This window comes from Ascaphus truei, chromosome 5, assembly GCF_040206685.1.
Source record: "Ascaphus truei isolate aAscTru1 chromosome 5, aAscTru1.hap1, whole genome shotgun sequence".
Lineage (NCBI taxonomy): Eukaryota > Metazoa > Chordata > Amphibia > Anura > Ascaphidae > Ascaphus > Ascaphus truei.
In genome coordinates this window covers 83,352,836-83,377,649 of record NC_134487.1, presented here as the reverse complement: position 1 = coordinate 83,377,649, position 24,814 = coordinate 83,352,836, and the positions used below count along the sequence as shown (strand labels likewise).

Below are 24,814 nucleotides of genomic sequence, written 5' to 3'. Positions count from 1 at the left end.
TAAAGTTCTGGGGTTTACTGAATTTCTTTATCGATATAAATTATATCAAAATGAATTGTACGCAATGTAGATTTCATTCAGCATGAGAATGACATAAGACCATGTAACAGCACAAGCTGCAAACATTGTGAACATATATTTCTTTATAAAATATGTTACCAGGAAGTAATACATTGAGAGTTACCTCTCGTTTTCAAGTATGTCCTGGGCACAGAGTTAAGACAAATAATACATGGTTACAAACAGTTGCATAAATGAACAGGGTTGTAAACATTGTATACAAGACATTGCATGCACAGTTAAAGAAAATATATATTATGGCCCTATGCAACAGTTACAGACCAGATTAAAATGTGAGACAGCCTTAGATTTAAAAGAACTTAAACTGGTGGTGGATGTGAGAGTCTCTGGTAGTAGGTTGTTCCAGTTTTGGGGTGCACGGTAAGAGAAGGAGGAACGGCCGGATACTTTGTTGAACCTTGAGACCATGAACACTCTTTTGGAGTCTGATCTCAGATGATAAGTGCTGCATGTGGTAGGGGTGAGGAGCTTGTTCAGATAGCTGGGTAGCTTGCCCACAAAGAATTTGAAGGCAAGACAGCAAAGGTGAACTTTGCGCCTAGACTCGAGTGATGACCAATCTAGTTCTTTGAGCATTTCGCAGTGATGTGTGTTGTAGTTGCATTGGAGAACAAAACAACAAATTGAATTGTAGAGGGTGTCAAGTTTGCTAAGGTGGGATTGAGGTGCCGAGCCATATACTATGTCTCCATAGTCAATAATTGGCATTAGCATCTGCTGTGCGATACGCTTTCTGACCAGGAGGCTTAGGGAGGATTTGTTCCTGTAAAGTACCCCTAGTTTGGCATAGGTCTTGGTTGTCAGGATATCAATGTGCATCCCAAATGTTAAGTGGGAGTCAAACCATATGCCCAGCTATTTAAAACTAGTGACAGGGGTTAGGGTGGTGTTAGCGTTGGTTCTAATCTGGAGCTCAGTCGATGGAAGCTTAAAAAATTTAGTCTTAGTCCCAAATACCATTGTTACAGTCTTGTCAGTGTTTAAAAACAGTTTGTTTTGGGAAATCCTATTTTCGAGTCTCAAAAAGTCAGACTGAAGTATGTGTTGAAGGTCAGAGAGGCTATGGCTGTGTGCATATAGGATTGTGTCATCTGCATACATGTGTATTGAGGCTTCCTTACAAGCTGTGGGAAGATCATTAATGAACACTGAGAAGAGTAGGGGCCCCAGAACAGAGCCTTGCGGGACACCACAGGTGATATCCAGGGGGTTGGAGTTAGAGCCTGAGATGGACACATGTTGGGATCTACCTGATAGGTAGGACTGAAACCAGTTTAAAGCATGCTTCCCTATTCCAGAGCTCTGGAGTTTGTTAAGCAGGATAGCATGATCAACAGTATCAAAAACCTTTGCAAAATCTAGGAATACTGCACCAGTGAGTTGTCCCAGTTCCATTCCACACTGGATTTCATAGCAAACTTCTAGCAGGGTAGTTACGGTGGAGTGTTTGGGGTGAAAGCCAGATTGGAATTGGCTAGGGAAATTTGTCTTGATATAGTAATCGCTTAATTGGGAGTGGACACATTTTTCCATGACATTGGATAGAATTGGGAGAAGTGAGATTGGCCTGTAGTTTGAGACAGTGTTTTTGTCCCCACTTTTGAAGATTGGGACAACTCTGGCAGTTTTCCAGGTCTTAGGGATATGGCCTGCAGACAGGATAGAGTTGACTATGGAAGCAATTGGTTTGGCAATGGCTGGGGCACCAAGTCGTAGGAACCTAGATTGCAGTAAGCCAGGTCCACATTGGCTGCTTAGTTTTAATTTGAGGAGCTCTTGTGTAATCTCCTCTTCGGATACTGGGCCAAATTGAAAATTGTGGGCAGTGTTGGGAAGGGGTGGGGCTATGTGGATGCTCCCAGGATGAGATTCAGGTTTGTGGTTTGGGCTGCGTTTCGCTAATTAGTTAGTGGCACACCCCACAAAGTAATCATTGAATGCATTTGCAATGTCAGTGGGGTTTGTCAGAGAAATATCCCTCTTAGTGATATTACTTGGTTGTTGATGGTTAGAAGGCTGGGATATATTGTTGATAACCTTCCAGAAGTTAGCTGAGTTTGATGTATTCTGGTGGAGATTGTCAGAGTAATATTGTGCCTTGTTTGCCTTGTGCACATGTTCCGTAGGCATCTGTAGTGATTGAGATCCTTGGTAGTGCCAGTTACTTTGTAGCTTTTCCACAAGGTATCCCTGAACAGATAGAGTGCTATAAGGTCAGTTGTAAGCCATGGAAGGTGGGCCCCCCGTACCCTTATTTTGCGTAGTGGAGCATGGATATCGCAGAGTTTTAAGAACTCAGATTGGAAATAGTCGAGCGCAGAATCAGGGTCGGGAATTAAATCGATTCTGTGCCATGGGCAGTTGGTAAGGTCATCAAGAAACTGTTGTGGGTTAAAGTTTCTAAATGTTCTAGAGAGGAGAACTTTAGGGCTTGAATGGGACAGATTAATTTTCCTTACACAGTACACTATTGCATGGTCACTGAAAATATCAGGAAGGATGCTAGAGGATTGGATTCTGCTGGGGTTTGAGGAGATAATAAAGTCTAGCAAGGAATGTTTATGCGATTTCAGGTTTGTCCATGTGGGTTGGGAAATGAGTTGTGATAGGTTAAGTGACTCGAGTTGCATCTGGATTTTGTGGTTTTTAGGGTCAAGCCAATTGAAGTTGATATCCCCAAGAACTAGCAGCTCACTCTTCTCATTCAGAGAGGAAATGGAGCCAAGAAACTGGGTGATATCAGTCAGGGATTGTGGAGGGGCTTTACGGGGGCGGTAGATGCCAGCAAGCAAGATGGGCTTAGAAAAGGGGAGGCAGATTTTGCCAACTAGAATTTCAAAAGAGGGTGGGCTTGGGGGGCAGTTTAACACTGTGAATTGTAAGGTGTCTGCAATATAAAATAACACCCCTGCTCCTCTCTTTGACCTATCTCTCCTAGAAATGGAGTATCCCTGAATGGCGATATTTGCATCGGGGGTTTTAGCGGTTAGCCATGTTTCTGTAAGAACGATGGCTTTGGGTTTATGCATAAGGCACCATGCCCTTAGTTCTTCCAGTTTGGGCAGCAGACTCTGGATATTTATATGGGCGACAGATAGCCCTTTTTGGAATTTAAAGGTGGAATTCTCAGGACTATGGGACAGAGCTGAAATGGGAGGACCTGGGTTAAGTTCAATATCACCTGCTAAAGTGAGTAATAGTATGAGTAGAAATTTGGGTAGTTGTTTGCAAGTTGTAAATTTGTGATGTTTGCCATTTGAGTGAGAGGTGGTTGGTGTGCTGGTTTTTAGAGTTCTCCACCAACATTCAGTAGATAGTGCAAGGCTTTTGAGTAGCCCAGGGTGTATGGTGATGTTGGGTGTGGGCCAGGAGGGATGAGTTTGTAGTGGATAGAGGGAGTAACATTTCCATGAGGCCAGGAGAAAGAAAAAAGTTAAGATACATAGCAGGTTCATTATGCCAGAGGTAGGCAGTGCTGCATGGAGCTGTTGTGAGCAAAGTGTGTGTGTGCAGACTAAACAGCAGGGGTGTGCCTGTTCCTTGTCACATGTTTTGCTGCATTGCAATGCTAGGATCAATTTAGGGTTTCAGTGGACTAAGTGGGTGTGGGAGGTAGTTTTGTGCAGTCAGTTTTGGGAGAGGCTTCAGTGAAATAAGTTGTAAAGTGGTGGGGGGTTAAAATATGCAGGCTAACAAGCATGGGATCATAGTGTGGTCATATAAGCTCACCATTTGTTGCCTTGAGTAAAAGAGTTTGCAGAAAGATGAAGTCCCCAGTTACCTCTAGTAAAACTATAGTCTAACTATATATTGTCACTTAAAATGATCACTTTAAATGCATCACTCTTAAGATGCCAATGCTACCCTGCCAATGCTGGGGGGATATTTGTTTTATACATCTAAAGCAATCACATGACCCTCCCCCCTCCCCAATAAATCAGCTTGTTCCAGTTGGTCAATTAGCAGCACACAGTTAAGAGTGGGGGGGGGAGAAAAAAATCCACCTTTTGATATTCAAACATACCAAAAGATCAATAGTACAAGCCGGGTGGGTAATTCTTTTAAAACAGGACTTGCAGATCAGGGACATACCAAAAGATCAATAGCACAAGCCAGGTGAGTAATTCTTTTAAAACAGGACTTGCAGATCAGGGACATACCAAAAGATCAATAGTACAAGCCGGGTGGGTAATTCTATTAAAACAGGACTTGCAGATCAGGGACATACCAAAAGATCAATAGTACAAGCCGTGTGGGTAATTCTTTTAAAACAGGACTTGCAGATCAGGGACATACCAAAAGATCAATAGTACAAGCCGGGTGGGTAATTCTTTTAAAACAGGACTTGCAGATCAGGGACATACCAAAAGATTAATAGCACAAGCCGGGTGAGTAATTCTTTAAAAACAGGACTTGCAGATCAGGGACATACCAAAAGATCAATAGTACAAGCCGGGTGGGTAATTCTTTTAAAACAGGACTTGCAGATCAGGGACATACCAAAAGATCAATAGTACAAGCCGGGTGGGTAATTCTTTTAAAACAGGACTTGCAGATCAGGGACATACCTGTGTAGAGAATGCATTTAGATCCATGTCATATCAGCTGAGGTTATAGGTCTTGCATGAAGAAAAGTAAATATATAAACTATAGTCTAACTATATATTGTCACTTAAAATGATCACATTAAATGCATCACTCTTAAGATGCCAATGCTACCCTGCCATGATTCCACAGCCAGTCCTAAACAGAGAACATTCAATGTTAGAGGACCATACTACTGCACATCGAGGAATGTGGTATGTATGATTCAATGCAGCAAATGTGACCAGGGATGCTACATTGGCTACATTTTGAAACCAGCCAAAATCTTCAAACCAGAATGAACCTACACAGACACAGAATAAAACATTATGAAGAAGGAAGATACTGCACTCCAGTGGGACACCACTTCTCACAGAGATGTGATTCCATAAATGATTTAAACATCAAAATCCTCAAAGGAATGTTTAAAAGCCCTCAAGAACGGAAAACATTTGAACTTAAAATAAGAATGCTTTTTGATACTAAAACAATAAAACAAGACAACTCAATGCTGATATGGGGTTTCTTACACACTATCATAATCGTTTGGAATATTTTTCCCTACCACTTTAATTTTCATTCCAAACCCATCTCCCCTGCTGTACACTCCCTTACACACACTGCTAATGGATTGATGATCCTATATGCTCTCCAAATATCTCAGTAACTCTTTCATCCATTTATTGTTATTTGTCTATTTACATGTGTTAAACTCATGGAATCTTAGTAAATCAGAATTGCTTGACCCAAGGAAGAGAATAGAGTTCTTAAAATATCAATTTAGTCCAAATAAAAAAAGGTATGCACTAATACAGATGTACTAATTTATTCAGCATATAAATCAGGCGTACACAAGATACGGCCCGTGGGCCGCATGTGGCCCACCTGGGCTCCCTGTGGGGCTCGCGATGCCCCCCACCCCACCGAGCCCGCTCTCCCATCAGAGGAGGATGGTAGGGACGGAGCGCGCTCTAGCAGTAGGAGCGTGCTCCAGCAGTGTGACGCGCCCCCCCCCCCCCTCCCCGAGCCCGCTCTCTTGTCAGAGGAGGATGGTATGTGTTGATAATGATGGGGGACTTCTTAAAGGGACTAAGGGAGATATTATGATGGGGTGGCTAAGAATGATGAGGGGGACTGCTGAAAGGGACTGAGGGAGATATGATGGTGGGGTGGTTGATGATGAGGGGTGCTGGGGGAGATGATAAAGGGTGCTAGGGGAGATTATGATGGAGGGTGCTGAAGGAGATGATGAAGAGTGCTGGGGGAGATGATGAGGGGTGCTGGGGGAAATGATGAGGGGTGCTGGGGGAGATGATCTAGGGTGCTGGGAAGATGATGAACGGTGCTGGGGGAGATATGATGAGGGGTGCTGGGGGAGATATGATGAGGGGTGCTGGGGGAGATTATGAGGGATGATGAGAGAGATATGATGATGAGGGGTGCTAGGGGAGATATGTTGTTTTGTGCATTTTTTGTATGTCTGCGGTGTCACGAAATAAACCCAATTTTATTTAACAATGTTGTCCTGCCTAGTGGATTGATTGAAGCTTGTTGCTGAAAAGAGGTGTAATACCTCTCATTAAGTTTGTGAGATGATTAGGAAATGAGTTCATTTGAATTAAAGTATTTTAAATTTAATTTTGTTTTAAGTAAACATGGTAAATAAATGTATAATTTTGAATAATAAATGCTGTTTTACCTGTGCGGCCCAAATCTGTTTTCCTTGGAGCATTTCGGCCCTTCTCACTTTACAAGTTGTGCAGGCCTGATATAAATGATTCAGAAGGCAATGGCAGAGCTTTTAACTCACGGACATTCCATCATTCAAGTGATATGATACAAGTATTCCAAATATTCAATAGTTACCTCAAGCAGAAAGCCTACCCTGGACAAGACCCATGCTTGTGGAATTTTCCACTGTAGTATTTAACAAATATTTCATACAGCCTTCCTTTTGGAATGTACAATACTGCTAGAGATTTTGTATTTTGTTCTCTTTCATAAATAACAATGTAACTTTTCAATGAACATAGGACAATTACGTTACAAATAATGTTTTATATATTCTAATTGTACCAAGAAATGTTTTTATTTTATGAAAGTCTTGCACTGCAGTTACCTACATGTTAATTGATCTGGGGTTATTATGCCTCATTAAAAAATGTGAGAAGCAGGTAGAATAATTTTAATTGACCATAAGATTACTATTTATGTTTTTATAGCACTGCATTATGTGCCCACATGTAAAATGTTATATACAGACACTGGAATTTCTTTCCCTTATGATATTAAAAGCTATATTTTCTAAAGGGGTATAAAGAGACTAACTCAAGTTATAAAAATCAGACCCTGAGATTCAATGTTATCAGTAGATCACTCATTCTCTGCACTTATAGGTCTGTTTACATGGCTAGAATTGTTCTGTTCTGAAATATACTTAATTATAGGCTGAAGCTGGAAATCCCTACTCTGATTGGATAATGCCCAGAGTTTCAACCAATCAGTAATGGCCTGGAATATTTGGCACCCTGCCAAGTTTTTCAGCCAATCCGCTTTCAGTTCTCATTCACAAAGAGTGACATTTGCTCTTAGACAGGGGAGGTGATTGGACAGAAGGCAGCAGCAAGGCACTGACTCCTCCCCCACCCTACCTGCAGAGAGCTCCGCACGGGAGAGTGAGGGGAAAGGTTGTGTGTCGGTTGTGTGTTTTGTGGGTGTAAAGGGGCCAGCAGTGTGTTTTATTAGTGTGTGTGTGTGTGTCTTCTGTTGCTGTGTGTTTTGTGGGTGTAAAGGGGGCAGCAGAGTCTTGTTGGTGTTTGTCTGCTGTGTGTGTGTGTTTTGTGGGTGTAGAGGGGGAGCTGCAGTGTATGTGTCTTCAGTGTGTGTTTTGTGGATGTAGGAGGGGTGCAGAGTGTTTTTTTGGTGTGTGTGTCTGCAGTGTGTGGGTTTACAGGGGGCTGCAGTGGGTGTAGAGGGGGGCTGCTGTTGTGTGTTTTGTGGATGTAGAGGTGGCAGAGTCTGTTTTGTTGATTTGTGTGTATCTCTGAAGTGTGTGTGTTTTGTAGGTGAAGAGTGGGGCTATAGTGTGTGTTTTGTGGGTGGAGGAGGGGTGCAGAGTGTTGTCTGTGTGTCTGCAGTGTGTGTTTTGTGGATGTAGAGCTGGCAGTCTGTTGGTTTGTGTGTGTCTGCAGTGTGTGTTTTGTGGGTGCAGAGGGGGGCTGTAGTGAGGAGGGCTGCAGAGTGTGTGTGTGTGTGTGTGTGTGTGTGTGTGTGTGTGTGTGTGTGTGTGTGTGTGTGTGTGTGTGTGTGTGTGTGTGTGTGTGTGTGTGTGTGTGTGTGTGTGTGTGTGTGTCTGCAGTGTGTGTCTGTGTTCTGTGTATGTGTGGGTGTAGAGGGGGATGCTGTGTGTGTGTTTTGTGAGTGTAGAGGGTGGAGGAGGGCTGCAGTGTGTTTTGTGGGTGTAGAGGAGGGGGGCTGCACTGTGTGTAGGGGGGACTGCAGAGTGTGTTTGTGTATATAGAGGGGGGTTGCAGAGTGTGTGTGTGTGTGTGTGTGTGTGTGTGTGTGTGTGTGTGTGTGTGTGTGTGTGTGTGTGTGTGTGTGTGTGTGTGTGTGTGTGTGTGTGTGTGTGTGTGTGTGTGTGTGTGTGTGTGTGTGTGTGTGTGTGTGTAGGGGGCTGTGTGTATGTACAATTTCCTTTTAATAAACTTGCAGTAAAATCATAAGAATGTAGACAATCATGTTGATAAAAATCAATATGACTACAAAAATGTATCTTTTTTATGAATTTTTAAAAAAAAATTACAAATAAGTCTACATTTAGCCTATAAAAGTAATAATCCCCTCAGAACAGGGCATTGCTGGCCAATAATACCCTGGCTGGGTTAAAGTCCCTCGTCTTTACCTCGGGACTTCAACTCTTCCAGCCAGGGCATTATTGGCCAGTAATGCCCTGTTCTTCGGGGATTATTACTTAAGTACACAGCAGCGGATTTCAAAATCTGCTGCCCCTAGGCACTTGCCTATGTCGGTCGCCTCATTTCTGCCGTCCTCCTGCTCCTTTGGAATCCCAGCCTCAAATGACGTTGTGACATCACATTGCCATGGCAACGAGGTGCCATGTGACGCCACGTTCGTGACGTCCGAATACGCTGGGATTCCAAAGGAGCAGGAGGACGGCAGAAAGGAGGCGGCAGACACATCATGTAAGTGCCTTCCCATTAGATCTGATAGGCCCAAAAGCCCGAAAAAAGCATATGGGGGCGGAATTTTTTGCTTCCCTAGGGCTGGGCCTAATGGGAGATCTGCCACTGTAAGTACACCTCTTGTTCAAGAAAGCTGACCAATACACTGATTTAGTCAAACTATTTTCACTAACGTTCCTAAGTACTGTAAGTCGATGGTGGTGAATTGCAATTTGACATTTGCCAAAAGTACTTCAAGTCATCCATCTGGGGGGAACATATCTAAGCATTATTCTGCAGCCTGAAGCAAGAATACAGATGTAGCCCCCTGTAAATAGCACAGGCTATACCTATCTCCCTTCTACTGTGGTAAGTCCTGTTAAGATCAGGCACCAGTAATCATCATCGGTTTTTCCCCCTTCATAGCCCTATCCTGAGTGGTAGATGCAGGCCTGGACTCTGCTGCAGGCGTGAGCAAGAGGGGAGGTTCTGCTGACATCACGAAGGGCGGGGCTAGCTCTATATTTAGCAGCCAACTCCTGTGTAGTAGTGTTAGTTCTAGTTATGCCGGGAGTATGCAGTTCCATTAGTATGCCATGAGTCACAAAAAATCCTGCGGATCGGTCCGAGGAGTTGGAGGAGACCGCGGTCTCCCCTGCGCAGAGTGCAGGAGCAGAGAGAGAGAGGAGTGGAAAGATCAGCTTCCTTTAGTAGAGCTGATAGAATTATAGACTTGGTGGACCAATGCCCTCACCCCACTGCCAGGGGTGATGGGAAGAATTCAAGCCCCACCGCGAGGATAACCTCGGGGGTGGGCCACGGGGTATTGAAGCCCTAGCCCAGACCATCCTGTCAGAGGAGAGACTTGGAGGGAAGGAGAGGAGGAATTATATGTGGGGAAGGAGAGTGGCGTAATAACAAGTCTTTGCTGTTGTTGTTGCGGCTACTGGAAGCAACCACCGTTGGGAGATTGCTGATCTGTCAATAAAAGAGACTATTCGTTATTACCAAAGACTGTGTGTGAATTGGAAGGTATTACCCTGGGACACAAGGGGTTCTTCTATACAGGTCTTCTCCCATATTCCTGGGAGTATAGAAGATGGAGGCGCTGCACCACTAAGAGTTCATGGAGGCTACCACCCCAGAAGCCCGGTCCTGGCTCCCCCACAACATCGCGGGAAGCTCAGGCCCTCCTGTTCCTCACAGGTATGCACCACACTGCATGTAATCTGCCCTCATGCACCCTAGACACCACCGTAGAGTCTGGGGGAAGGGGGGAAGCAGGGTTACACAGATATAAAGGTTTTCCTCTGCAATGTTACATATTTCAACAACATTTAATAAAGTTACAAAAAGGATATGTACGGTATGAAATGTTTACATACATTATGCTTTAGCATGGATAGTGGAAATTCTTATGGGCTATTTCTTTGAGTACTTTTCACGGCAGTACACACTACCTATGGGATTTAGCTCCTCCCCTCTGGGTTAGACAGGTGCAGCCCTGGCTGGTTTTGGGCTATAAGTCTGCCCTCCTCCTGGCAGTAATCCCTAGTAAGAGAAGGTAGCCAGGAGTAATCATAGGTTTTCCCCACACATTGCACTACCTTCTCTGACTCACTGAGCTGCAATCAGGCCTGCTGTCCAATCAGGGACAGAGGGTTGGTTCTTACTGGAACTGACTTAAGGAGCTGCACATCTCAATTTAGTTAGTGTGCCTCTAACGTGATACGGGTGTGGTCTCTCCAACTCAGTAGTGCAGGGCTCTGCTTACTGAGGCCTTCCCTACGGGACAGGTGGAAGACTATTCCCCTTACCCCACAAGGGGGCAAGGGAAGAGCAAGGACCGGGAGTGAAGGTCCAGGGACATCCTAAAGGGGAAAATCTCAGTGATACGGATTGATTCAGTGTAAGCTGTGCACTGCTGTGATTCAGAGCCAGAGACTGAATAAAGATCACCTGTTTCTACGTTCTCCTTGCCTGAGACTGAAATCTATCAGGGAGGAGAAGAGATAGTTCTCCCGCATAGATTTTTCCCCCTACATCTGGGGACTGAAAGAGATGGAGGCGCTGTCACCGTGAGTACAATTCGGGCAAGACCCCAGAAGCCTGTCCTGACCTCCCCTATAATACCATGCAGGAGACCCAGGGCCCCCTGTTACCAGCAGGTTTGCCCCACACAACCATGAGTAACCAGAGCAGCTTTCCCCAAGATAGACCCTATGTGAGATTGGGTGGGGGAAACAGGGTTACACAGGAAACAAACTTTAACTGAAATGAACTCAGTTCTAAATGAGAGGGCATGTAGACGGACGTTCACAGAGGTACACAATTTGAAGACGTTAATAATGTGAAATTATAATAAGGCTTTATTGTGCCTTTTCCTTTTCATCAGGAAATCCATACAAACACAGGGGGGGGGGGGAACAAAGCTTCTATTCACTTGGGAGTATTTCTAGTGAAATCCTATGCAATTAGTTCACATCTCCATTAGTCAAGCATTTCTCGCAGCCCCAAAACATATAGCATGAAATAAGCAGATATAAGCAGTCTCTTAAGAATAAAAGTCTTATCTGTTTCTTGGAGGGAAAATCTTCTCACTTCCTGGTTCAGCTTCAGGTGTAGTAGTTTTCCCTGTGTCTTGAAATCAGCTCTGCTGTGCAGAGCTCAAGACTGGTCAGCTCCAGAGATCTGGGTTTCTTTTGGTCAGTCTCTCCTGGGACTCAAGAACCTCTGCTCTGTCTCTCCAAAGGTCAGCTCTCAGTCAGAGCTAAAGAGAGTCACTTCCTGTCTCAAAGGCAGGCTTTTTGTAAACAATCTAATCAGGCAGGTGTTGTTTAGTAATTAACTACCACACTGCTAGATTAAAGGAACATTACTGAACACGGATAAGTCCCCTGTTACATACCTCCCCTGTTTGTGGGAAGCTCGGGCTTAACATGGCCAAAGCCCATCCTTCCACTCTCATTCTAGATATCTCTGTGACATGAATGAGAGTGGATGGAGGAAGAGAACCCTCTGTCCCGCTGGGATTGGAGCCCTTTCTCCAGTTTATTTTTGTCTCCTCCCGAAGATGCTTGAGATCAGCACTCCTCAGTCGCTCGAGGAGGACTTTTTCCACGTAAAGTCTTTTTATCGCGTGCGTGGTCTTGAGATTTCTGTTGCGTCGGCACTCCTCTTTTTGTAGACAAAGTGTATGGCAATAGTTGTAGAGCAGTTAGGACTAGCCCTTAGAGTTTTCTGCTCTTGAAGTGGTCTTTCTGCAGCTTCTCCACACCATGGAGTCGCCAGTTCAGCTTCTTCAGCTAAGGATTCTTCTGGCTTTGATTCTGCACTCCTACCTCTGTTTGTTGCCTGTTGGGCAGCTGTAGGTTTGGCTAGTGCTTTCTTTGGTGGCTCAAACTTTGTAATTTTGTTTTGAAGTTGCGTGGAGTCCCCAACTCTCACTGTACCCTTGTCCTTACGGGCATTAGTTACTGTGGGATACTGGTGCTTGGGCAGAGCCAATACCTTTTTCCGTATTGGAGGAATCTGTATCAGAGTCTCCTTCATATTCTGGAGCTCTGTAATTTTTGTCGTCAAGGTTGCCGCTGCGTCTGTTTTCTCCTTGGTGTACTGACTCAAGGGAATGGAACAGTCTCTCTGTCTCTCCAGCTCTTGCTCCAGTTTCTGAGCCTTCTCACGCTCCTTCTCATACAGAGTCACCTGGTATCGAAGCTCCGCTTCCAACGATGCTCTGAAGACATGCAGCGTGGCCTTTAGCTCCTCATACTGCTCTGTGGGGATGTACTGGGTATTCAGACGTTCCTGCAGCGCTTGTACCTCTTTAGCAGCCTGCAGTTTTTCTTCCTGTAGCGTTTGCTGCTTCTCCTCAGCATGCTGGAGGTGTGTACGCAGACCTTGCAGTTGGTTCTGCAGTCGGTGCTCTGCGTCAAACTTTTCCTTGACTTCTTCTGTTAACTGAAAATTTTCTTCTTTCAGTTTTAAGTTTTCTCTTTATAATCTTGAACTTTCTCCTTTTTCAGTCTCTGCATTCTTCAGGGCTTCTTTGCAGTCCTCCTTCCATTTACGCACATCTGCTTTGAGAATGACAATCTCCTGGCGTGAGACTTCCTTCTCTAGGTTGAGGGTCTGAAGCTCCTTCTGTGAGACTTTGAGAACTGTACCAAGATTACCAATAGTTTCTTTAGCAATGTCCAGCTCCTCAGTGAGACTGTGTAGTTCCTTTCTGGAAACTTCCAGGTCTGTGCGGCAGCTGTTGGTCTCATGATGTGAGGCATCAAGCTCTATACGAAGAGTGTGAACCTCTTGCTGGAAGACTGTCATCTGCTTCAGTGCCTCCTCATACTTCCACTTTAGCGTAGCCACCATTTTATCAGATTGGCTCTGCCTTTCATCCATGGCGGAGATAGTAGCCTTTGCAGTATCTAGCTCAGTCTTGAGATCCTCCAATTCGGTCTTGGCCGCAGAGTAAATTGCGAGCACAGTCTTCTGTAGCTCAGCATTATTTTTTCTCTCTCTTCCTAATTCTTCACAGAGCAGATCACAGTCATGCCTGGCAATTTTCAGGGCGTCTTCAGGGCTGGTCAAGGGATCGTCACTCATTGGTTCCGGCTCCGCTTCCCTGGGATGACTGGTTGAGGGTTCCTCACTCTTGGCACCGGACAGACACTTCTTTGGGGTACACGACTTCTGCCTTGGGCCCTCTGGATATTCGGTTAACCGCGGGACGAATTCTCCATTTTCTCTAGGCTGCAGGGTAACTCGGTCCCCCTTTTCCTCCACAGGATCTGCGGACGTGTCTGTTCCTTCCACGGTAAGTGAAGAACTGCTTTTCTTTTTCCGCCTTTTTGATTTGGATGACACCGTCCCTTCAGGGATATTGGGGTCTCCATCTTCATTTGAAATTTTAGCGGCTTCATTATATACACCAGGCTTTTCTTGCAGTTGCTTTAGCTGACAGAAATATTGGGTGATCTGCTGCTCCCGCTCTGTCTCCTGTTGATCATATTCGTCATCAAAGGGAGCGGTCTTTTCTGTTCGTGCCGAGTTCATGCACCCCCCCCCCCCCCCCATTCTTGGGGTTTTTTGTGGGTGTGACTCGGTTCGGGTTCCCCGTAAGAGATGTCTTCCTCTTTATTGGACTGGAAGGGCCACTCTTCCGTGGGGTAGGGTTCATTACAGGAACGCTGTATCTTGTCTTCCATTTTTAGGCTACCAGGTGTAATTTATTCCTGACCTCAGGAGGTGCTTTTGCAGCTGTTGCCACTGTATTTGCTAGAACCCCCAATTGTGGTAGTCCTACAGATGGGCATATTTTGCTTGTAGAGGTCGTAGCTCTCACAGGCATCTCTGTAGACTTTTCTTTCTTGGATAAAAAATTTTTTCAATATCAGCAGTACTGTGCATGCATTTTCTTTTATCAGGTATACAAGATGTGCAGTTGCTAGATAAAAAAGTCTATTTGCTTTACACCATTTTCTTGCAGGGTGCAATCTCCCCGCTTCAGCAACAGAGTTTGGTTTTCTGCCTGAGTTCAGTAATTTTCTGATCTTTGGGTATTATGGCATTCACACTTCACACTTTGGGTGTCTGTTTTTGCTCCCAAGATATATATAGGCAGACTTTTTTTTAGTCCCACAGTTCCAGCTTGGAATACTAGCAGTGCGCCGCTCAGTGCGATCGTGCGCCTACCGATGACGTCATAGGATTCTCCTCTGCTCCGGAGCATAGAGGGCGCACTTCTAGTGTTCCAAGCCGGAACTGTGGGACTAACGGAGGTTTCTGTACTCCGCAACAGGACATTCTACCAGCCATACCATCTGGTTACCCAGAGATGAGCAGAGTGTGATCTAAGACTCCGTGGAGGTTCCTGTCCTGGCTGATATCGGCTTTATTCCTGTTGCCTAAACCGCCTCCGTTGAAGAGCTGAAACTCCGGCTGTTTCTACTGTGTGGTAACCCCACTAACCAATTGCCTGTTTTATTCATTATTGATGTACGCAGAACCTTTAACCTTTTAGTAAATTTATCATTTTTTACTTTACTTCACTATGTGCGTTGTGCGCCTTGTCTCTGTGTCGTTTCGCCAAAATGCTTAGTCTGATTTTTTTGCACAGCTTTAAAAAAAGAAATAAATAAAAATAGTGTACATGGAGCCAACATTAAGAAGATTAATGCCTAATGTGTTTCACGCTGCCCACAGCGCTTCATCATAGGCTCTACGCTGATGGAGGAAAATCACCCATCCAATCAGAAGTCAATTGATCAACAATTCGAGAAAATGTCATACAATGTAATATATTTAACATTCCTAATACATTAATCAATATGGAATTGTTATGACACCCATATTCAGAGAATTACAAATATGTGTAATTTTAAAAATATGAATTTATAACTGATAATAAATCATCCATTTTTATTGTGCTAATTAAAAAAAATTTAAATTAAAATAAAATATTAATCAATTGGGGAGGGAAAAATGAGAAGTGGTTATAAAATATATAAAAATGTATATATAAATATAATATTTAGAAAAAAATACATTAATGAAGTTGGTATGTGAAAAATAACTAATTGATGTATGAACTTGTTATCACATTTAGCAAAATTATCTTTAAATTTTCATTTTTAATATGACATTCGTCCCTTTTCTATTGCCCCATTTTTTCCTTTACCTTTCTTCTTTTTTTCTTTTTTCCTTTTTTCTTTTCCCTCAATTAAATGTAATTAAAAGTACAAAATGTGCTTAGTGTAACAATTAAGCAGAGCCAGCATCAATGGACATGCTGGGCTGAGAAACCCTTTGCGCACCCTGCATGTCCAGAGAAAATGGCTGCTGCTGGGTCTGGGGGTGGAGGAGAGGGGCAGGAGACAAAGGAAATGGCGTCCAGGGACAGAGATCGGACCGGGGAAGCATCCACCTAAAGACCAGGGCCATTTGCTGCCTCCCCAGCCAGAATGGTGCCAGCCCAATGGGAAAATGTCATGTCAGCCGGGGGAAGCAGTGGCAGATTCCCTCTGGTAGGCACTGCACTTATTGGCACATTTGAATTTCCCTCCACAAAGCCATTTAACTCTGGAAACCCACCCCTATCCCTGATTAGTCCATGAAAGGGAGCCCTCGCTTCCTGATTGGTCCATGAGTTGAATCCACGCTCTGATTGATTTCCAGCCCCTCTACCTTGCTTTCCTATGGCAGAGGGGAAGATAGAAAAAGGGGACCCGATGACCACTCCACAGCTCACTTGGATCCTGTCGTGGAGGTGAAATAAGCGGTGTGCTCCGAGGCTGCGCCAGAGACACCCGAAGGGGGATCGGAGAGCCCTAGGAAGTGGGAGATTTGTAACGGCTTTGTGCTACCATTGTTTTGTTGCCGGACAAGCAGAGAGCAAGACTTTCAAGAGGCAGATTTGAAAGTGCTCTGCCGCAAATTGCACCAGAAAGGCCTGGACAGTACCTACCCCATGGGAGGGTGGAAGCAAGCCCTGGGTAAACCTTTGATGTGGCTCTCAGCACCTAGTCAGCTAGGATTTCCTCCGTATGCACCGTTGTTTTTAGTATAGCTCTGATTGTGTGTGCTGTGCTGTGCTGTGCTGTGTTGTGCTGTGTTGTGCTTGCTGTGCTGTGCTTGCTGTGCTGTGCTGTGCTTGCTGGCTTCAGCTGAAATAAAAATTATTTATTGAACTGCTTTGTCCTGTCTGGTGCCTTGATCCATGGGTTAAGTTCTGGTCTCCCGTGACAACAGGAATATTACGTTTGCTGTTTTATTATCAGGCAAGTAGTTTGGCACCTGGCCCTCTAAACGTTTGTGTGCCCTAGGACATAGCTAATGTGCCATGAGTTCTGACACCCTGGGTACCCCATCACATACATTAAAAACATGCATACTTTCTTATGGAAGGTCATGTTTTGCGCTCCTATGTTGTGCCGGACGCAATCTGAACTGATGGCTGATTGAAGGTGGGTGACTAATGCACTAAACTCTGTTAAATCTGGGCAAATAATGTTAGGTTACCTAACTTAGTAACAGACATTGTTTCCCTGAGTTTAATGCACAAAGGTAATTATATGCAAAAATAACAGCCATTGTTTAACTTATTAACATTTTAAAGTCAGGTTAAATTAGCACTTCCTTGTGTTAGCTTCAAATAGCATGGCTTGCATAATGCCTGTGCTACTTAAAGGTGGTGTTACTCCCATCCAGACTCCGAGATATGGGCTCTGGAGGAGAGATAAGAGGAGACAGAGCACTACACAGAAAACGCATGGCCTGAATAACATCAGGTTAAATCCCTGCTTAACTTGAATAACCTTTAGTGGATATGCGATGTTAGGGAGGAATGCCTCTTTTACAGATCATTAGAACAAACAGGCGGAACATTTCTAACCATACATTATTTCAAGGAGTAACACTGATTAACGTTAGGTTTTTCTCTTTAGTGGATATGCGTTATGATTAAATTAACATTAATTTAGGTTAACATTAGGATAAATAGCCTAATGGAACTTGGTACATCTGGGCCTTAGAGAGGTGCTGTGTTATAAGATGAAAAAAAGATGTATGTAGATATATGAGAACATGAAAAGGAGAGGAGCACAACAACATTACAATTACACAACTACTAATGTGTCATATTACACCAGAAAGTGACTAAGATGGAGTGCAATTAATTTGTTAACCTTTGATTGATGAGAGAACTTTCATTGTTGGGCTACTGGGAAAATGAAGACCTAAATAGACAAAGAACATTAGAATATACTGAGACTGACAGGGGGTGAGCCAGTGATGCTGACCAGGACTTTTGCCCAGTAGCACCACCCTACCTCCTTGTCAGCTCACTCTTGGTTAAAGTGATATGTGTCAATGTCTCTGGACATGTACGGTACATGTTCACATTCAAAGTTCTGAATAAAACTTAAGTTTAAAAAAGTTCAGGAAATGTACCATAAAGAAACATTTAAAACGTGTCTTACTTTTCATTACTATTTTTTAAGACACTAAATCACAACATTTTAAAAGATGATATTTAATCACTGTCTTTAGTTTGGTTCTAAACAGGACTGTAACCTTAATGTAAGTTTGAAAACTCTACTGCAAGAAAAATAATTATGCAAGAGAATATGAATATGACAGTAAAGTGAATGTTCAGAAAAGGAATATATGTGCATTGTGTAACAATAGATATACGCACTTGATCATATTAGAAACTGGACATCTAGCATCATTTCTAAAAGGACTAATTTCAAATGATAAATAAGACAGCATAATGTTGGCAGGTATACGAGGAAACAAAAAATCTACTCAGCATGGACTACAGAGGAAACTTTATAAAATACTCACTACACATTTGTTGCAGTTAAAACATGACTAATATTTAACATGCTTTATTTTAATAATACAATACTTTACAGAGCACTAAAGGGAAGCTGAGTGACCACCCTAACAAAAAGACTTAGATTAAGGGAAATCCCAGCATTATTTATTTCCTAAAATAAACTTTTTACAGATTCCTGATCCCACTCGAAATCAAGGAGTTGTGGGAAAACAATTGAGTTGTTACCCTTCTGTGACTGACCCATAGGGCAGTATATTGTATCTCACAAACTGAAACACATCACAAACTGAAGCATACTGTAGCCCTATTCTGACTATGCTACACATTCTGTCCATGAATTCAGGAGTTTACATCAGTTTTGCTCCCCACATTATTTTTACGGCACGGTTATAAGAGGATATACAGTAGTTTCAGTATCTGAAGGAAGGTGAGTTTAACACAGAGATGTTTCTCAAAGTAAATTTTGTTAAAGAGCACAGCATACAATTAGGATAATAATACAGTTGCCTCAGTGTGGGGAGCAAACGCCTGGTCTAGACAAATGACCTCTCCTAAAGCACTTTATACTGTATGTACCTGAACAAAGCAGTATCCTTACATCATTCTTATATTAGCGTATTCAATGTTTCCCAGTCATCAGCTGTATCTTCTTGCAGCACTTTCCTGTTATCTCCTTTCTGTTGATTAGTGTAGGTGAATGAATGGTCTTTGGTGTGTCCAGCAGATTTCGGTCAGTCAAGGTAATCGTGTTGCAATCATCTGTTGTCTATTGTCCAAAGACCTTGCGTAGTTCTTGTCTGCAGCTGTATTTGCCAAGATATTTGATTTGATAAGATATTTTGCTAATCTTCTTAAAAATAACTTTATTCTGCATTCAACCTCTAACCCAGGGGTGAACAAACGTTTTATGCCAAGCCCCCCTTTTCATCCATGAAATTTCTTGGGGCCTCCCTGCCTGATGTAATCAATCACATGAAAAAAAAAAAAAACCTTTATTAAACGGTATACAATGTAAATACAAATATGTCTAAATACTTACATATTTCAACAGCTCGCACTTGCAAAATTAGGCTGCGTCCACGCTGCCGCTGAGAGCGGTGACATCACCAACTCTCCAAGCATGAGCACAGGGTGTCCTGCATAATTTTGCAAGCACGAGCGGGGAGGCATGGATCGGGGCTATTTTGTGTGTTTGTGTGGCTGTGTGTGTATGTGTGTGTGCATGTGTGTGCGCATTGACTGCTGCTGAGCGCGCTTCAAAGTCAATTTTATTTGTCTCCCGAAGCACCAAGCTTTGGAGACCGTACGCCCCCCCAGTTTTCACACCACTGCATTTAATCCCCACACACATACACACAATCACAACACAGACACAGCACACATACTCAATCACAACACACACAACACACACTAATATCACAACACACACACACACAACACACACACTCAATAACAACCAACACACACACACTCAATCACAACACACACACTCAATCACCACACACACACACACACACAATCACAACCAACAGACACAACACACTCACAACACACACTCACTCACAACACACACACACACACATACACTCAATCACAACACACACTCAATCACAACCAACACAGGCACAACACACACACACACTCAATCACACCCAACACACACACAATCACAACACACACAATCACAACACACACACACACTCACTCAACACACACTCAATCACAACCAACACAGACACAACACATACTCAATCACAACACACACTCAATCACAACCAACACACACCCTCAATCACAACCAACACAGGCACAACACACACAACACACACACGCACTTAATCACAACACACACTCAATCACAACCAACACAGGCACAACACACACACACTCAATCACAACACACAATCACAACACACACAAAACAGACAGACAGAACACCTGGGGGAGGAAGTACTACTGTAAGCCTGCTCCTGTCCCCCATGCTGCTGAAAACTGGGACGGGCAACAGGAGGAGGGGATGTCTGTGTGCAGGGAAGAAAAGCCCCACCCCCGCAGCAAGGCCCCACCCCCGCAGCAAGGCCCAACCGCCTCTGTAAGACAGAGCAGAGAAGTAGCCTCAGCACGGAGCTTCTGGCCGCACGTGCACAGCTCTGCCCGCCCGTAGGTTTCCCCGCATGCAGACTGCGCCCCCCTAAATAATCTTGCGCCCCCAAGTTTGCGCACCGCTGCTCTAACCCATCCCTTACCGGTCCATGCTTGCACAGTCTCATCATTTTATTCAGTCTCTCTTTTTGGGGGGTCTTACAGTCCAAAATCCAAAATAAACTCCTCTTTGACCCAATAGTGTCACAATTGCTTTCTAGATTTGTGTAATTCACAGGCGGGGTGATCAAACCTAAAAAAAAAAAAAAAAAAAAAAAAAAAACTTTCACTCCCATTCACACAGCTAAGACAGATTCTAACTCTAAAGTATATGTAAGTATAAAGCAGCACAGAAAAATTGGAGTAATAAAGAAGAATATATAGAAATAATAATTATAATTAAAACAATTACTGGGTGTATTATTTCTTAACAGCTAACCCCTGTGTGATCCCATCTAACCTGCCTACTACAATGTATGTGATATGCATTTAATCTTTTGTTAGGTATTTCAATTATAAAGACATACAACTAAAGCATAACCTTACTTATTATAGATTACCATGCATGTATTTGTGGATTGATTTGTAATGTAAAATTATGAAGGCGTTCTGAATCTGATAACATTTCCCCTAATATACCTCAAATGGATGCGAGCTGGTAAATAGTCTGATTCTTTCTAATCAAGAAGTTAGAGAACAATAGTCATATTTGAGACATGCATCATGGAGAAATAGGAAACCAATTCCAATATTATCACTTTCAGTCGTTTACCTTCCCACGGAGTCTCAATTACATTCTTAAAGAAGCAGTTCAAGCAGCACATGGAAAAAAAATTAAGAATTAGACAAACAATTTGGGGGGGGGTTAAAAATATGCAGCCTTTGATTACCTTTATTGAAAACTAATGATCTAAGATGCCACAGTGATTAGAGCTCTTTTGCGGGTCAAGTTCAGAGATAATCCCTGCACGTCCATAACCATCTGAACAGAGCTGTACCACTACTTTCATATATTTGTAACGGTTCGACCCCTACCCAATCTCATATGGGCCCCTAGGTGTAGAAACTGCCCCCCGTTACATGTCAGTGTAGTGTGGTGCACCTGCTGGCTCACAGGACTCCTGAGTCTCCCGCTTGTTGGGAGTGGGGATTTCACCAAGACAGGCGTATGAGGTAGTGCTGAGTTCTACTCACAGTTGGTACAGCGCCTCCATGTCTTCCAAATCCCCACGATAGCAGGGAGGAGTCTCTGGAAGAGAACTCCTGGGTGCGTCTTCTTCCTGATTAACTCCAGTCCCAGGCAAGAAGGGTATTTGAATCAAGGGCATCTTTATTTGCATCTTGCATGGCAGACTGTCCATCATAGCGGCCGGTACTTAGCCACACATCATATAGCTGCACACCTCAAGGAAGTTCCCTCCTGACTCTGTAATAGAGACAGGGATATTTCTGCCACCTCCCCCCTAAGGGAGGGCCATCAGCTGTGCCAGAGCCCTGGACACAGTGTGGGGTCAGCTTGTCACTCTGTCACTACTGACACTTGAACTTCACAGACTTGATTCCAGACAGAGCAGACTTGAACTCTAACTTTAGGAAGTGATGCGTAATATATAGCTTCCAGAAGACCCACCCCTGTGTCCCTAATAGTGGACACAGAGCATGCTGTCACTTCCTTTGCTTCACTCTACACATCACAGGGGTTGAGGGCAAACCTCCATGATGACTTCTGACAAACCTGCCCTCTTAACAGGAATTACTGCACAGAATGAGAAAGGCATGTAACCCAATTTTACACAGGGCTACATATTGTATGTGGATAAACACAGAAATACATGGGCAAGACCCCCGGGGGCACAAAACATTGTTTTCCGTGGTAAATCAGACAAGACACAATTGCAGGACAGGGCTTCACTATTATTATTTTTTAACGCCTGCTGCCCTTTTCATCACAGTTAAATGTACCACCAACGTGTTCATTTAAACTAAAATAAAACTATGATTTTTGTTAATAATAGCAATTTCTTGTATAGCGCTGCTAGTTTTACGCAGCGCTTTACAGAGACATTTTGCAGGCACAGGTCCCTGCCCCATGGAGCTACAATCTATTTGTTGATGCCTGAGGCACAGGGAGATAAAGTGACTTGCCCAAAGTCACAAGGAGCTGACCCCAGGAATTGAACCAGGCTCCCCTGCTTCAAACTCTCAGTGCCAGTCAGTGTCTGTACTCACTAAGCCACTCCCTCTCCAATAGCTTTGCTCATCACTGTCACATGCATTGAATTCACATCAAACCCCCTTTTTTTTACAAATATGTAAAACCTTTTTTTTAAAGGAGTAACCTCCACCAATGTGAGAGTGAACACTCATATTTTTGCTTATTAGTATGACTATATTAGCTAATGGATAATCTCAACATTACATTGTACTGACAATACTAAAAACATGTAACTATGATGTTTCTACATCTGTGTGTGAGCACTCCTTCACCAGTATAAAGTACATATCACTTTAAACACATGCAGTAGGTCACTCGGAGAAGTAGAACAACGTTATACTATATAAGCTCTACATAACCCACTTAATGTATGTATGCATGTATGTCTTTATTTATATAGCGCCATTAATGTACATAGTAATACACGTGACAATCATATAAAAATCAAAAAATACAAATAACTCTTAATGGAAAGAAGTGCTTCAGACATGAATGTAACATTTAGGAAAAAGAGTCCCTGCTCCGAAGAGCTTACAATCTAATTTATTTTTAAAGTGTCCTGTAATTTGAAGCCTGTAACTTTTTTTCCCTTTCTCCTGCCTGAGGCAGAGTGGGTGTGGTTGGTTAATTGGCTGGCCTAACACACATGCAGTGGGTGGGGTTAGTTAATTGATAACCTAACACACCTGGTGGGTGTCCGTATTTAAACAGAGGCTTCTCGCGAATCCTGAGCTGGCGTGTACTGACTGATCCGTGTGGTTGATTTAAGTGCTGGTTGTTTAAAGTGTGTGCAGTTACAACCAGATGGAAAGGGAAGTACTGGGTAGACTAGCAGGGGTGGCTGTTTTGGGGGAGTGTGCAGTGGGTTCATTTATTTTTAAAGTGTGTTGTAATTTGAACCCTGTGAATGGTGTATGTGGGGTGTTTAACCAAAAATGGCGCTCATATACATTTACAACAGACAGTGATATAATCAATAAAATAGTGATAAAGTGATACTTAAACAAACACAATGGTTGATTGCAGCTGTGACCTGGTGTAGGATTTCTTTCTCAAGCCTCGTTTGAAGAAGTGGCAAGTGGATCATCAGGAAGCGCATACCATGTGGGAACTGTCTCTACCCACCGGAAGCCTCGGATGCTGATGACGTCACTTCCGGTCGCTGACACGCACCCGTGACACGCGCAGCAGAGAAGGAGAAAGATCCGAGAGAGAGATTCCATCCGGTGGCAGCACAGAGCGAAATTTGCAGAGATCATTGAGATCTAAAATGCTGTTTTTTATCTTGCACCATGTGAGTAGATTGGAATATAACTACTTCATTTATTAAATTGTCATACAGTCTATGCTATGTCCACTGTTTTCCTACCCTAAGGTCAGCTGAGAACCACACTCCTCTGGCAACAACATACTTGACAGACTGACACCAGTTCGTAAAAGATACCTTTATGTGTCTGTATCCTACCTCACGTTTGTGAGTATTCTGTGTACACCTTTTTGGGCTAGACAATTTCTTTCAACATTGTTTGCACAATATTGCACCATAAGCATTTTTTATGTGTTCCCACATGGTATGCGCTTCCTGATGATCCACTTGCCAATTTGAACCCTGTAACTTTTTTTCCCCATTTCTCCTGCCTGAGGCAGAGTGGGTGTGGTTGGTTAATTGGCTGGCCTAACACACCTGCAGTGGGTGGGGTTAGTTAATTGATAACCTAACACACCTGGTGGGTGTCGCTATTGAAACAGAGGCTTCTAACGAATCCTGAGCTTGCGTGTACTGACTGATCCGTGTGGTTGATTTGAAGTGCTGGTTGTTTAAAGTGTGTGCAGTTAGAACGAGAAGGAAAGGAAAGTGCTGGTTGTTTAAAGTGTGTTCAGTTAGAACCAGAAACTGTTTGAACAAGGAAGCGATTAAACAGGGTATAGTATATTGAAGTACAGTTTACTGGTAGTACTTCTAAACTTCATAGTTGCTAGAATGAGCAGGATTGAAAATGCCACTCAATGCACATCTTGCCACATGTATGTGCACTTGGAGCAGCTGTTCCAAGGAGCATAACGCTGTGAGAGGTGTGAGCGGGTGGTCTCTTTAGAATCATAGATTGCTGATCTGAAGAGGCAACTTGCAATATTGATGGACATTGGCAATCTTGAAAGGGAATTAGAGCTCACTGAGCAGGCCCTTGCTTCAACTAGTGGTGCAGGTGGTGGCGCTGTTAGTGAGGAGCAGGTAGGTTGCTTGGTTGCCATTAGTGAGGAGCAGGT

The 24,814-nt window shown here is 43.5% G+C and overlaps 1 long non-coding RNA gene across 1 annotated transcript in view; it reads right to left on the bottom strand.

Moving 5' to 3' along the window:
- The window catches only part of LOC142494398 (uncharacterized), a 110,710-nt gene extending 91,714 nt beyond the window's left edge, over positions 1–18,996 (bottom strand). Inside the window, exon 1 of the long non-coding RNA XR_012801416.1 lies at positions 18,788–18,996. This is a non-coding gene — a long non-coding RNA (uncharacterized LOC142494398). The remainder of the gene's footprint in view (positions 1–18,787) is intronic.
- Between the last annotated feature and the right edge of the window lie 5,818 nt (positions 18,997–24,814).